Raw genomic sequence first — 16,422 nt, 5'->3', positions numbered from 1 at the left:
GATGGACGCTAAATACAATTTCTATGTATCTAAAGAACCTGTTTAGTCTAACTACAAGTATGACAAACACGGATTACTATTGACCTATAACTCTTAATACCTATATAACTCAAAGACTTAAACTTCATATTAGAATATTAAACAATCTTTAAACTGTAGCATGAGGGCCTGCTCACTGGGGTTTCTGTCCTGCCCAGTTCCTACAGTCTTTAGGTCCTAAAGAAAATCATACAGAGAGTCTACATTAGATATTAACTGATTGGCCTATTATATTAGGCTTCTTGCTAACTCTTATAACTTACATTAACCCATTATTCTTGTCTATGGTAGCCGCATGGCTCAGTACGTTTTTCAGCGGGACAGGTCATATCCTGCTTCTTCAGTGTCTGGACAGGACTGCAGAAAGAGTTTCCTTCTTCCCAGAATACTCCTGTTCTCATTGCCCCACCTCTACTTCCTGTCTGGTTGTCCCACTTATACTTCCTGCCTGGCTAGTGGCCGATTAGCATTTATTTAAAACATAACTGATAGAATATAGACAATTCTCCCGCACCATTAAACAACTGTGCAACAGGTGAGAAAATGACCTCAAAATGTATACAATCTATCAGTATGTTGATAAGGGGTAGACATATATATTGCAATATGATAAATATATATTGTATCAATATACAAATGTCTTAATATACAAGAATCAATACCCATGTAAATTGCCTATAAATAATAGCTCACAAGTATTCACTCTATTACTTACTAATTATTATTTGTGTGAGTAAGCTCTCACTAATTCATTATCCCATCCAAATTTCCCCTTTTTTCAAAGAGATTTCTGACCCTACATAATTTCCCCCAACCCCCAACCCTATATCAATATTAATCAACCCCCAATTGATGTCCCTAACCCTAAGGACAAACTTTGTTGGGAGAGGAGACATCATGTTCTAGAATTATGTTCAGCTGTCATGGAGGCAATGTTCTTTCTATAGGATCCTGTGAAAATATAATAATGGTTAAGTTTCAAGATTACTGTCTGGTGTAATTGCAAATAGTCTCTGAGTGTTTGGTAGGGATTTTCTGAGGTTCTTACTTGGAGTTCTGGTCAGAACATTGAAAAAAAAGTGCACCATTTTAGCTAACCAAATTGTAACTTTCTTGTGCAGCTGGTTCCCGAAACAGGTCTTATAGTAGCACTATCAGCATTATGACATCATATCAAACAGGCAGAGTCATTGTTGTAGGACCTCATCTTCTTCCTGGAAACTTCAAAGATTACTGCAAGAAAATTATTGTTCACTGTAGAAAACTTAAACACTATTTATACAGACACACATTCAATGACAGGTATGATAGAGACAAAAATATGTATGATAAAAAGTAAATTTTTTTATAAATTCTTTCTTCTTTCTGTCCCATAACAGATGGATCCTGACATGAGACAAAACTCAGAACTTTTCTTTAACAATGTACTTGTATTTAGAGAAGGATCGAGCCATTGTCCAACTCCAAAGCTAGCTTTGATTTTTAAATGAATCATAACTATTATTCTAGTTACTATTCACAGATTTTTACCCTCAGATGACCTGTCCTCCTAGGTCATAATTCTCTTTGCTTGGTGATTCTATCTGGATAATTATCTTTTCTTCTTTAGGCATCTAGATGTCTAGGGTCTCTCTGGCCCTGTTTTACCCTGGTATATGACTCAATTTGTTTTCTTAGTTCTTGAATCCTGTGCATGTCCTTACTCAGTAGGCAACACAGCAGTGCAGGCGAGGGGAATGTGCTGCTTACACTTAGCTCCACTGTGGAGGGGATTTTACAAAAGACCATTTAGTAAATGAAAGCAAACCAATTGATTAGGGGTGGGAGACCTTCTGGGCTGTGGACTATTTGGGCATTTTAGACCAGTCCACCTGGTAAAAGTTGATTTCCTATCCACGTGGGCACCAGATGAAGATGGACACTAAAAAAAAATTTCACACTAGCTCAGAACTGAGAATAATAAAGGTAGACTTACAGATCACAGTCCTCTCCATGAATGAGGAACAGGAACCAAAACCAGCAACTGGAAGAGAGAGTTAATGTGCACTTTACATTGGCATTTATTGTATTAGACGCCAAGCTCAAGTGGGTGATTATAGGATTTCCTACAGCAGAAATCAATCAATTAGGAGAGTTTGTATCTATGACTTTCAGGTGTGCATAAGAATGTTAACTCAAACGCATACATGTATGCCTCTCTCTCTCTCTCTCTCTCTCTCTCTCTCTCTCACACACACACACACACACACACACACACACACTAAAAATACAAGTATAAAAAGCAATTTCATAAAAGGATTAACATTTTCAAATTTCACACCTTCACAAAATTTATTTAAACAATTCACTTATATGGTTGTATTCAAATATATTGAGTACTCTATCTATTCAAAAATACTAGGATTTATCACTAAGAGTATAGATACAATTTCCTAAAACCAATCCTTAGAATAAATGTTTTAACATATCTTAAAAAATTCCATTTACAATCCTATAATTAGATATTGAATTTACTAAAAAACACATATATCATACAGATGTTTAAACATGATAATTAGGCAGTTAATTTTAAAATAGAAACACTAACTAGTTATAAAGAACTAGAAATTCATTATTTTACCCTATCTCAATTTAACATCTTGTATTCAATAAAATTTGTTGAATCTGTCTTTGGTCTAAATAGTTAATTTGCGTCTGATAACTTCAGTAGTTTAAAATAAAGACAGATTAATTTGGAAAGTCTCATATGGTTTGTTATAATCCATGAACTGCAATTTGCTATCAGACAGCAATCACACTTCATATATGTTCAACCCTGTTAATAATCATATATTTAAAAGGTGACTGTAAAATCATTACAGATGCTAAATAAAATAAAGTTATTCTAAAAAGAAAGAAAAGCATAACTCATTATGTTAACCTCTAAGTCTTGGGGGAAAAAACTTTGATATTTAAAAAAAATCATTGATTAAAACAAAGCATAAAATGGATTTTTAAAATGTGTTATTGATAAGAAAATCTTAATGTATTAAATGAATTACTTGTTTTGTAAAACAAAATAGATTATCCTCATTTAAATGAATTAAAGGGTTGATCATATGTCCAATTTAATAATATTGTTTTTACTTTCTTTATATTTCCCTATATTTTAATTTGCTATACAGTATTATCTAGGTAACACCTAGATTAATGTAACAGTCTCACAGTACATCTCAATATTAAGCATCATATGTCTACCAACAGTGGCTTGATCACATTAATACTTAAGAATTTTACATTAGAACTCCTATCTTCTACTTGCATACTCAAATATTTTTGAGCTTCAGTGTCAATGAATAATCAGGAGTTTTAAAATCTGAGAACAGAAAAGGCAAAACTGTAATTGTTTGTGGGCAATATTCATGTAACTATCTTCATAGTGAATAAACCTAAAGTCTTAAGAATATATTTAAAATATTATTTATCTGAGATGTTATATTGTATATTGTTATTTAACTAAGGACAACAGTTTTGTAAATAAAACTTATAGAATCAATGATTCATTATTGCAGTCATCATAATTAGACATAGTGATATCCCAGTCATCTGGATTTTTCCTCACTTAAATTCAGATAATTTGAAAAGTTGCATTAGATATTTCAAGCAATTAGAGGCCATTTAGAAAAAAAACACTTCTTTCCAATAACAGCTAAGGATAAATAAAATTAGTCCTCTATGTCTGCACTTTGCCTGACATAGCTGGAGAGTGGCAGAAAGATGTGTGACTAGAATGTGAGCCAACCCTGACAAGCCAAGCCCTGAAAACACTAATGAGCCAGGTCTGATTATGGGTAGTTAATCTTTATTAAAATAGTTTTTTCTTCTTTCAAAAAAAGTTGCCATTCTTTGCTAGAATCCAGTTTGAATAACCCTAATTACAAAAGAACATCTCAAAAGCACTCAGTGCAATCATTCATTAGTGGTTAGCTGACAAAAGAGCTATTCAGGCATTAAAATAGTGGCTTGATGTGGGATTTTTCTCTGTATACTGTGATTACCATTAATGAATAAAGAAGTGTCTTGAGCCTATAGCAGAGCAGGGCAGAACACAGCAGAGCTAGGCAGGGAGGACTGGGCTGAATGCTGGGAGGAAGAAGGTAAGATTAGGGAGAAGCCATGAGGCCCCACTGGAACTGGATGGAACTTTACCTGGTAAGCCACAGCCACATGGCAATAAACAGATTATTAAAATGGGATAAATTAATATGTAAGAGTTAGCCTATGAAAATCTAGAGCTAATGGGCCAACAGTGATTTATTGAATATAGTTTATATGTGATAATTTTGGTTCTGAGTGTCCGGAAAAACCAAGCAGAGAACAGCTGGAAACCAACAAGTGGTCTTAAACAAACTGGCTTGCCAGTGTGGTAGATTAAATCCATGTGAAACCTGAGAGATCTTGAAAAAAAATTCTAGACACAAAAGAACAGAGTTAAGCACTGCTTTTGAGTAGCCAGCATTCTACTGGTGGCATGCCACAGTTCCTTTAAGAAAGGTTTTTCTGATTCAGTGGTAGCAGAAAAAAAGCCACAGCTTTGAAATGGCAGTTTTCTGGGCCACGTTGGCAGTGTGACCTCTGTCTCTTTCAGGAAACTAAGCATTTTGGTGAGGTTTGTGAACAGCATGGTGCAGCTTGCTTGATGGCAACATGAACAGACTGTGTGCCTGGAAATGGGGCAGTGTGCATGGCTCAAAAAGGTGACAAACTGCTCCCCTATGCTGGACTGGGCAAGGCAAGCAGACACTTCCATATTACTTCTAGCAATGATGTAATTGAGCTCTACATTTTTCTCTGCTCTCCTCCCTGCCTTTCCCCTAAAAAGTGTTTAGCATTTAAAGAAGTACTCCTGGACAGTAAATAATTACAGATATACAATATGACAGATTCAGACGTAAAAGACCTCTAAGTGAGTCACAGTGTTGGATAAATGTATGTAGATTTGGGAGAGAGAAGAAAAAGAGCATAAAGAGTTATAAAATGAAGTAAATAGTTTATAAAAAAATGAAGCAAAGTTTTTAAAGAGACAGTACAGACAGTCATAGATTAAAAGGAGTAAAATAATAAGTAAATAAATAAGTAAAATAATAATAATGATGAAAAATACACAAAGAATTTGGATTATGTGTATTATTGTGTTTTCTTTGAATTTTTCAACTGTGAAGGAGCTAAGTACAGAGAGATATTTCATTTTACAGGCTGCTAAGATAAATCAACATAAAGGTATCTTGACTTTAAAATTTTAGTCTAAGAATATGTTGCTTTGGAAAGGAGGTTCTTCTTTTGTTTATACAGAAGATGAGAAACTGTGGATTCTTTCCAGACTAATGTGGTTTGATGCACCAAAATCCCCTAAAAGGTTGCTGTGAAAACCCCCCAAATATTACTTCTCCCAACTGCTGACTGAGATGAAGCTAGCATGCAGAAGATAACATGAAAGACCTCATTAAGAGCACCCCAACCAGCAGGGATTAATATGTAGAACTGTGCCCATATTCCCAAATATTGTTTATAAATATTTTTTTATATTTAAAGGGGGATATGCTATAAAGATTTGCAAGGGTTTGAATCTTAGTTTATTGATATACATTTAAGGTCAATTTTGTTAAATGTATATTTCAGCTCTTGATTAAGGTATTGTATTTGTGTAATTCATTTAAAAATATAATGTATAATTAAGAAATATAGATTAGTAGATAATCATCTATCATAGCCAAGCTTGTAGTCATGTTATATTTTCTAGATGGCAGATATGTATTTAAGATGGATAGGCATTCTTCAAACCTTTCAATACTACTGAATATGGCATTTAAAGTGTTTTAAGAACTTAGGACTTTTCATGACAATGAGACCCATCTTCTCATGGCAGCATCAATCTACTTCAAGAGAAAGATGGGCATTGAATAAGTTCCTAATAGAGTTGGTTAGTCATTTAGACAAGAAACTGTTTTTGCCTGAACTGCTTGAGTGAACTTGCAGGACCCACATAAAAATGACTAGGAAAACTGTGTAAAGAAGGTGAGACAGTCCAAATTCTCTAAGTGATTGTTTATGAATGTTTGTTTATATTTAAAGGGTGATATGTTAAATATATGAATATTTTGCTTTGGTATGGGTCTTGGTTTATTGATACAAATTTTAAGTCAATTTTGTTATATGTATATTTCTGCTCTTGATTAAGGTCCTGTGTTTGTACAGTTCGTTTAAAAATGTAGAAATATAGGTAATAGAAAGTCATCTATACTATTCAAACTTGTAGTCATCTTAGTTAGTTTTTCTAGATATATAGAGATATATTTCTGTTAGATAACCCTCAAACCGTTAAAAGACCTACAGACTTTTTATGACAATGAGACACCTCTGCTCCTGACAGCATCAATTACTTTAAGAGGATGATGAGTATCATGGAGACTCCTCATGGAGTTTGTTAGCCATTTAGGCAAGAAATTGCTCTTGTTTATATTGCTTGATGTTATGCTGTATGAATTGTACATGTAGGACCCACAGAAAAATGACAACTGAACTTGCCTAAAGGTGAGACTGCGCTCTTTAGAGTTACTGATTCATGACAATGTCAGCCAGACATTTGGCATAACAAAGATGAAAGCAACTGATGGACTTTGCCATTATAATGCAGAACAAATCATCAAATTTCCTGCTTAACAGGAAATTCTTCAGAATACTATGGACCTGTAGTCTGAAGACTGGATGACCCAATATTACAGAATAACTTTTGGTGACTTTCCAGAAGCAAGAAGTCTTTGTCAATTCTAGAGTTTAGGAAGTTGCTTACAATTTATGCTTTCCATTTCAATAGGTAATACTATATCCTTCTGGAGTCTTTGATGTAGTTGAAGAATAACTATTTATAATTATAGCTTTCCTTAGTTATGATAAAAGATAAAGTAGAAATAAATATTTTAACTGTAATTCTTGCTTGATGCCTGTTTTGTTATATGTAATTTTACTGTTTTAAAATGAAAACCTTCCTTTTCATTTAAACAGAAAAAAATGAAATGGTGTGTGAAGCCCTTCTGTTTATATGTTGCTTTAATTGGTTAATGAATAAAGAATCTGACTTGGTCTGTGATAGGGTAGGGTAGAGCGAGGTGGGGAAAGTAAAGTGAAGGCTGGCAGAAAGAAGGCAGAGTCAGAGAAATGCCATGAGGCCACCAGAGGAGAAAGACTCAAGCTTTCAGCCAGAATTTTGCCGGTAAGCCAAGAGTCTCATGGTAAAATATAAAACAATAGAAATGAGTTGATTCAATAAATAAAAGCTTGCTAGAATCATTGGCCAAGCAGTGTTCAATAATATAGTTTCTGTGTTATTGTTTTGGGTCTGAGCTGCCAGGCAGTCAGGAAATGAACTAGCAACCTAATACTACAGAACAGTCAAATGTAAATTTTAATGTTTTCTCAATTGACAAATTAACATTAAAATTATCATAAAACAGTTGGCTGATTATATTATTTTTTGTGTGCACCTATATTTGAGTATTAAAGTATAGGAACATGTGTACCATACTACAAATATGGAGCTCAGAGGAAAACCTTGCATGTGAACCTTTGCTTTCTAGTTCTATTGAAACAGTGGTTCTCTATAAATAATAGAGATAAATTACAGAGAAAAATGTTTATCCCTTTATTTCTTTTATTATTTTATGTATGGGGTGTTTTTTTCTGCATATATTTCTGCACATCCTATGTGTGTCTCATGACTGCAAAAGTACAGAAGTCAGAAGAGTGCATCTGGTACCCTAGCACTGAAGATAAAAACACATGTGTGCTAACACATTGAAGATCAATCCTAGGTTCTCTGGAAGAGAAGTCAGTACTTTTAACTTATGAACTGTTTCTCCAGAGCCTATCTATTTTTTGTATTATCTATGCTAACTAACCTATGATCTTTCATTGTGATTACAGGTACAAATCATGATGCCTGGCTCTTTGTTAGTTCTGAGGAATCAAATTCAGGACATCATGAATGAAAAGAAAGGTTGCTGTCTGATGAACCATCTCTTCAGCCCAGGTACACATTTAATTCTCTATTAAACAGTGAAGTCCCTAATTTTTGCTTCAGTCTGAAGAAAGACTACTGAACTCAGGTGTGAAAGATCAACCATTTGTCCTTTTTGTCATATTTCCTATAGAGATAAAATATCCTTATTACATATTATTTTCAAAAAATTTGTTTATATTTCAGATATTAATGTAAATATTAAAAAAACTGAGTGTCAAATCTGATTAAATCATCCTATGCCAATTTTTCACTTCATTTTTCTTTCCTTTGAAGTATCCTGTGAGATATATATCTCTCACACACACACACACACATATATATATATATATATATATATATATATATATATATATGGATACTTTCAAAAGTACATAAATTAGTGAAAGGCAACAAATCACAGAAACCTTTACCAATGTTCAGTTGTAGTAGGCATAGCATGTTTTACAATGAATTTTCTCTCTTATAACTTTGCACATGCTCTAATGAAATGTTTTCTTGGGAAGAAGATGGTGATATTTGGAAATTTAGAGATCACTATAGTCAGATGATGCAAACTACTTTGTATTTATAAAATAAATTACAAGGCAATACTATGCATTCTATTGATTTTGTTGAAATGTATTATTGCATTTTATTGTTTAATACTAAAGTATATTAGACAATAAGCTTGTAGTAATTCACTTCATGACTTTGAAACTTGGTGCTTTCCCTTAAAGTTTCTATAATGTGGAGATAAAAGGAATTAGCATAGAGTGTGCTGTAGCTATTTCTCAAATTTCTTAATCCTTGTACTGAAATTTTAGCTAGAATTGAAAACACCTTTTCACAATGCCTTTTCTTTTTTCAGGAGACATCAAATTTTATTCAAACAATTATGCACTATTAACTGAGGAATAAATTAGCAGGAAGATTGCACCATTAGTGAAGTCTAAATTCTTAACTTCACACAATAAACACTGGCAAGCTTTATACTAAGGAGCTGCAATTTAGCACATCTTAAAGATTTCTTTTATAGCTAAATGACTGTTCATAATGCTCTCTACTTACTTGCTTTACTAAAGCTTGTGTCTTAGAAATGATTTTACAAATGTAAAAATATTCTGACAAGTAGTATGATAGAAAACATTAAAATACATTTTTAATGTTGATTGTCGTCAATGATTAATGCATCTAGCAAGTAACTTTGCAGAGTGAAAAGCATGGATACAAAATTTAAAGTATGTTTAACATGCAAGACAGTTTTCCTGTTAAGTGAAAAAGTATTGGATTTTTTTAAGTCTTATGGAGTTTTAATATGTTTTCCTAAATTAAACATTACATTTAAATAAGACTAAATTCTCCTTATATATACAAGGCACTGAGGCAAGGAGTTTCAAGGCATATATATTTATGAAGAGTGGATAAAAAGAGAATTCATAACAAGCACTGAAATTAAATGAAAAAATATTCTATAATGCTAGGCTTAAAGATAGATCCTCAGCCATTTTCAATAAGCAAATAGCATCGAGACTGAAAGAATCTTATTTGTGGTGGCAACAGTTTGAATGGCTTACTTGTTATAACTAGTCCCTTGTCACGATAGAACCTCATTAATTACATTCATTATCCAGAGTCAAAAATGCTTACTTCCATTTCATTTGTTTACTTATACATAGTTCACAATTTTATTTATCTTTGCAACTGTATGAAATTGCATTGCATATATGAAGCACACAGTTTCATTTTCTATCCATTACTTGATACAGAGGAGCATTGCCCCTGGGTGAATTGATGTCTCTGGGGGAATAATAGATTTCTTTTTATATAGACTCAGGAGTGATATAGTAAAGTCACATGATTCATCTATCTTTAACTTTTAAAGACATCTCTACAAAGATTTCCATAATAGCTGCATGCATAGGTTTATAGTCTTACCAATATAAGTTATTCTTTCCCACATTCATGACAATTTTTGATGTCATTTATTGACCTGATCTCAGTCATGATGAGATGTTGAGATGGAATTTCAAAGTTGTTTCAATTTATATTTTCAATAGTCTTATAGCTTATGATGTTGAACACTTTTAAAACATGTTTTTCATTCAATTGTATCTCTTCATTCATTTTTTAAAACTTTCCGCTTAGACATATAGTCACTTTACTTCAAATTGGGCTGCTTGTTTCCTTAGTGTTTTTAGTTCTTAGCATATTCTAGAAATTAATCTCCTGAAAGATGTATAACTTGCAAAATTTTGTTTCCAATTCTGTAGGTTTCTCTCTTCACTGCTGTGCTCTCCTAGTGAAGAGCAGTCCCATTTGTTGAATCTTCCACACACCCAGCATCCTTTCAATCTCTATTTATTCTATCCCTTTACAGAACTAAACTTAAATATGTCATCATCAGAGGGGTCACCTTTGATGAGCACACCTCTAATTTCATTTCTGTGTTCCCTTGGGCAGTCCCTTATCACAAGTATCCTTTATGTTCAAATACTGCTGTGATGTGTTCAGAAGATGTCAGTATTCTAAATTGCCTTAATTAAATATTTGATTGTGTATTTCTATTTTTGCTTCCTGTTACAGGATAACTATATTGATCAAAAACTTTTCATAATTACTACCTTATGCCTGGTGCCTTGATCAATACCTGGCATGGTAAGAATAGTTTTATCTATATAAAGAGTTCCAGTCCAGCAAGATAAACATAGTGAGATATTTCCAGACGCATAAATAAAAACAAATCTTCATTGTTTTGAATGATACATGCATTCTTAGATAATTATATGTTTATTCTATAAAGCTAACTTTGTTTAATTATTTAAAATCTGTGTAGTCATATTTTACCTACATCTATTTCTTAACAACACATGCACAATTGGTGCCTACAGATGCCAGAAAAGGATATCAAACTTCCCAGGATTATACTCATAGAGTGTTGTGAGCCATCATGGGAATTGATACTTGGTCCTCTGGAAGCCTGTGCTATTAAGCACTGAGCTATCTCTCCATCCCCACTTATACAGCCATTCATGACTCATTTCCTATTTTCTTTATTTTGTGTGTGTGTGTGCTGTGAGGGAGAGGTTGTATTTAGGATTCAACTTAGGACATTGCACATTCTAGACAAGTATTCTACAAGTGAGCTATGTCCTAAAGACTTTTTAATTTTTATTTTAGAAAGATTATAACTCAGTTGCCCAGGCTTGCTTTGAGCTTGTGACTTCCCTCCCCCTGTTTCCCAAGTAGGTTTGATCCTAGTGGACCATCTATGACCTCATTTTTAATATGACTGGCATTGTTCCAGGTACTAAAATCAGTATCCAATAAAATAATTCCTGTTTGAATATGGAATGATAACTAATATAATATGAATTTACAATTTTTCCTTATCTTTATTTATATGGAGACCTTCATATGTTGTGACAGTATGAGTCACTTCAGTGATCTTTGAATCTCTGGATGAAATAGTAACACATATTTCATACCGACAAAACTGAAAACAACATCCTGCTAGGTGAGAATCAAATAGTTCTGCGAACACCAGGCTGACATTGCTAGTTCTTTTTTTTATAATCTGCATGACTGATGAAAATATTTTTTGAGTAATAAAGTTTAATGACTAAAAATGTATTTTAATAAATTATTTACCACAAGCAATTTGCAAATGATTTGGCCTAATTGGACATCTAGTAGGCCACAAATGAAACACACAGTGCTGCAAACATTATCTGTGGGAGGTAATATAAGAAAATTGTTTATTGGGTTAGTGTTCATTATATAATGACGAATTGACAGAATAAGCTCTGGGTAACACGAACTCAGTGGGGATCTTCCCTTCAGACTTACATGGCAAGGGGAAAGTGATCAGTGCCTATATTAGGACAGGAGAAAGCACAGGGGACAGTTCCAACAAAATGATCTCTCCACATATTTTCAGGTATTTTCTTGCCTTCTTGTATGTGTGTGTGTGTGTGTGTGTGTGTATTTGTGTGGGGGCTACCATTAATTGGAGCACATATGTATGGACATTCTGGTGAATGTGAAAACTAGAGATTGATATCTGTTTTCTTCTTCCATCATTCTCCATTTTTTTTTTTTTTTTTTTTTTTTTACTATTTCATGATCTCATTTGAAACTAAAGCTCCTTGATTTAGCCATTCTAGTTGGCTAGGTTCCCTAATATCCTGTTGTTGGGTTGACTGGTAGTCTACTAACACTCTAGGAATTTATGGGGCATCAGCTTGGGCAGCAAGTGCTTTATCCACTTAGCCATTTTCCTACATCATCCTGTTTTTAAGGTCTATATATTCAATAAAAAAGAATAAACGATAGGGACTAGAAAATGGGGGAGAGGTGTACAGGGTTCCTTAAGAGAATTGTCAAAGAAAATGATTATTAGGAAACTTCAAAGGTATTAACTCTAGCTTTGGAACACCACTAACAAACCCTGGAGTTGCTTGCATACAGAAGGCTCTCCTTAAACACTAAGGCTTAGAGGCTTCTTGTTTGAGAAACTGTTTCTGCAATTATAAGCAATTTTCAGATTGTGCAATTCCTCAGTAAAATGTGACAAATTTCCAATCAACTAACAATTAGTTATTCCTAAAGAAAGGATGATGTAACATTTCAAATAATAAACAGTGGGATCAAGAGTTGAAGTTCTTTTTAAGAATGCATAATGTGACTTCACTTACTTGTTAGAAAAATCCTCCATTGTGTGGTACAATGACATCTTAATTAAGTATTAGCAAAATGCAATAAATAAAGCAAAAGAGACTGCAGTTAAATATGCTTACATTTCTTTTCCCAGCAAAGTACTGTGCTAGGATTAAAGGTGTGTGCTACCACACCTTGAAGTCACAGAGGTCAACTACCTCTGTCCCTTAAAGTCTCAGAGGTCTTATTCAGGCCTTGAATAAGGACTGAAAAACCGCGTTCTGCCATCTGTAGATCCACCATGAGAAGCCCAAAGAGGTAGGGGTCCTCCCACGATCCGGAATCTGGCCAGTTTTGTAATGTGCAATTGTGCACGTGTGATAAGGGGGTGGATAGTTTGATTTTTAGAAGTATGGGTGCCGAAAGGTCTGATCCAGAGCTGAAGGCCAATGGGCAAATCAGCTGCTAAATTTCGTAAAGAGACTAGGCACCAGGATTAAAATGACACAGCTCAAGAGACGGTTTAGACTATTTTAAAACTCAGTCCCTGACTCTCACATGCAGGGAACTTTAATTTTTGCCAAAGAGAACAGGCTGGGCGCAGCTAGCTCCCGGCTGAAATCCATTCCCAAGGTTACAGGACCCAGGACCCAGCTTAAGCAAGCACGCTATCATTAGCCCATGGCCATGTAACTGCTGGCCTCGGGCTGAGAAAATATTCAAAGGTGTGTCTAACAATTCTATTAAAAGTTTCTGAGTAACTAAAGGCAAAAGAGCCAAAAAGAGAGAGAGTTTTGACAAAATAAGAGAGCGCAACAGCCTTGATCCCCAAGCCGTAGATGGAGCTGGGTATTACCCGCAGCTAATGAGCTACATGCTAGGCGGAATGTGATCCGCCTGCACGGAGGCCGATAGACCGTACAGGGTCTGTACACAGGACTCCGGCAGGCTGCGCAACTGCGGCTGGCAACTCTAGGAGTCCCAGGAAACTGGCGGCCAAGGCACGGAACGCCGCGGTGGCAAAAGGTGCCTGCCACAAGTGGGCAGGCTAAGGGCAGGTTTACATCGGAGGCTGTATGTAGCATTATGTGAGGCTCGGAACGGCGCCAACAGAGCAAAGGCTGCGCATGCCCGTGACTAAGGCCGAGCCAGACACAAATGCCTTTAAACTGACAGAGGCTACGAGCCTACAGTTTTCTGGCCGGCAATTGCTACTTTTGGGCTTGCTCAGAAAGCACGCCATTGCTGAAAAACTGCTTCAGCAGGTTGCCAATATCCTAGATAACAAAGGCGGGCCTATAGCCTGGGGCAATGGCAGACAACATTAAGGCTGCTAGGTCAAGGATTTTTCATCTCAATAGAAAGCTAAAAAATGGGTTAAATCTAGTCGTCAAAGCCACGGGTCTCCATATTGCTTAATAAATTAAAGGCTTATGTAGTCAAAAAAGGAGAGATATACAATAAAGAGAGATTCTAAGAGAAAAAAAACCTCTAACTGGGTTAAAAATATATACAGGCTAAAAGTTAAAGTTCTTTAAGGAAGAGAGAAATTGGGTGTGGTAGTACACACCTTTAATCCCAATGCCTGGGAGGCAAAAACAGATCTCTGTGAGTTCTGGGTGTTGTAACACATGCCTTTAATCCCAGCATTGGGAAAGCAGAGACTGTGGGACTCTATAAGTTCACGGACAGCCTGGTCTACAGCTGAGTTATTCCAGGACAAAGATGTTTGAGGAGCTTATCTACAAAGAATCATAACTTCCCTCTGCTCCTGGAGTTGGATGAGGAAGTTTAAGTACAGGTGATTATTCCTTGATCCCTGCTGGGGTCAGATGACAGTCCCTACTGGGACAGATAAAGGTTGTGTACACGTGATCAGTCCTTGACCCCCTACTGGGGTCAGGTGAGAGTCCCTCCTTGGCTCCCCATTTGGTGCCATGGTAAAAAGCTAGCCCCAGCAGAGCAATAAGCAAGCTGCTGTTTCTCCTCAACTTCATGCTCTATGGATTTCATTCAACCTGGACACCCTCCGCCGAGTCTCATGGGTGAAATCAAAAAGGTGAGGATTATGGACCGGGTCATCCTGTAGTCTGGCCAGGATACATTGAGGATTAAGATATAATTAAATAAGAGATACTTAAGATAATTAAGAGATAAGAGATAATTAAAAAATAAAAAATACCCCGGGTAAATCAGAGTTAAAGAGGTTGTTAAAAGAAACAGCTGTCTGGTTTTAAAAAATCTAATGGTTTCCTTTTTAAAGAAAGGTTGCTTACACATTTTTAGAGGGCTCCAGGCTAGGAGCGGGAGAACGGGTTTCTCAAATTATATTTTTGGAGCAATAGCTCAACTATACTAGATTTAGAACAATTTATTTAGGACTTAAGTCTAGACAGTTTTAAGTTAAAGATTATTATAGGTTCAAGGGTTCCTTAATTATACAGGATTTTAAGTTTACATTTTTTCGTAAGGGTAATAATTATTTTATTCAAAGTCTAAATTTTCATCATAAATTCGATGGACATTTACATTAAGTTCATGGATTAACTTTCAATAATATTGTCGATTTGGCAGATGAGCCCGGTCTCTTTATGTGTGTGTCATATGTTTTAACCCCTAGGACAATCGTCCGTTCTCATGGGCTCAAGTCAGAAAAAGCGCGCACCTGATTCGAGGTTCGGGTGTCCACAAAAAAGTGCAAAAGCTTACAGATGGCGTTGGGATTGGGCATTGGGATTAAAGGTGTGTTCTACCACACCCAACTACTTTCTTCCCTTTTTACCCTAAGAACTTTAACCTTTAACCTGCATGTATTTTTAACACATAGTAAACCATTTAGAGGTTTTTTTCCTCTTTGAATCTCTCTTTACTGTATCTCTCTTTTTCTGACTACATGAGCCTTTAATTTACTAAGCAATATGGAGAGCCGTGGCTTTGACGGCTAGATCCATCTCATTTTTTAGCTCTCCAGCCTCATAGCTGAGATACCAGTCAGAGCTGTGTTCATTGCCATAATTCTATGGCATTTCAAGGTCCTTGTCAGCAAGCAAGTTGCAGCATTCTGCTCACAGACCATACTCAGTCGGATTGCCTGCCTGAAAGAGTCAGAGATTGTCCTGGCAGGACAGTCCAGAAAGCCGGCATTTTAAAACAGCGCAGCTTTTTTCCTGCTACGACTGAAAACCGAAAAGCATGCGTTCAGCTTTTCATCAACACCATTTAAGTGTTTTGTAACAGGACCTTTTAAAAGAGCTGCAAGGTTTTGCAGCTGAAACTGAGTCAGGAAACCTTCCTTAGATGAGAGTCCTTGCTTGCCTCTAGCAAACAGAGCAGACCTGAGAAACTGCTGCTAACAACAAAACATGCTTTACTCTATTCTTTCCCAAGCTTTCTCAAGCTTTCTGTGGATTTAGTTATCCACGTTGGAACCATCTGTAGTGAGGGCCTGCTGGCAGGCCTGCTTTTCATCCTGCCCGGCTCCCGCACGGCTAGCTTAGCCCCAGAAATAATAACACATAAGTTGTATTCATTTAAATACTGCCTGGCCCATTATCTCTAGAGAGTTAGTTACTGGCTAACTCTCACATCTTGATTAACCCATTTCTAATAATCTGTATAGCACCACGAGGTGGTGGCTTACCGGAAAAGATTCAGCATGTCTGACCTGGTGGCTGGCTCCATGGCGTCTGCCT

Source organism: Myodes glareolus, chromosome 2, assembly GCF_982192425.1.
Source record: "Myodes glareolus chromosome 2, mMyoGla1.1, whole genome shotgun sequence".
Classification (NCBI taxonomy): domain Eukaryota; kingdom Metazoa; phylum Chordata; class Mammalia; order Rodentia; family Cricetidae; genus Myodes; species Myodes glareolus.
Note: the sequence above shows the minus strand (reverse complement) of the source record.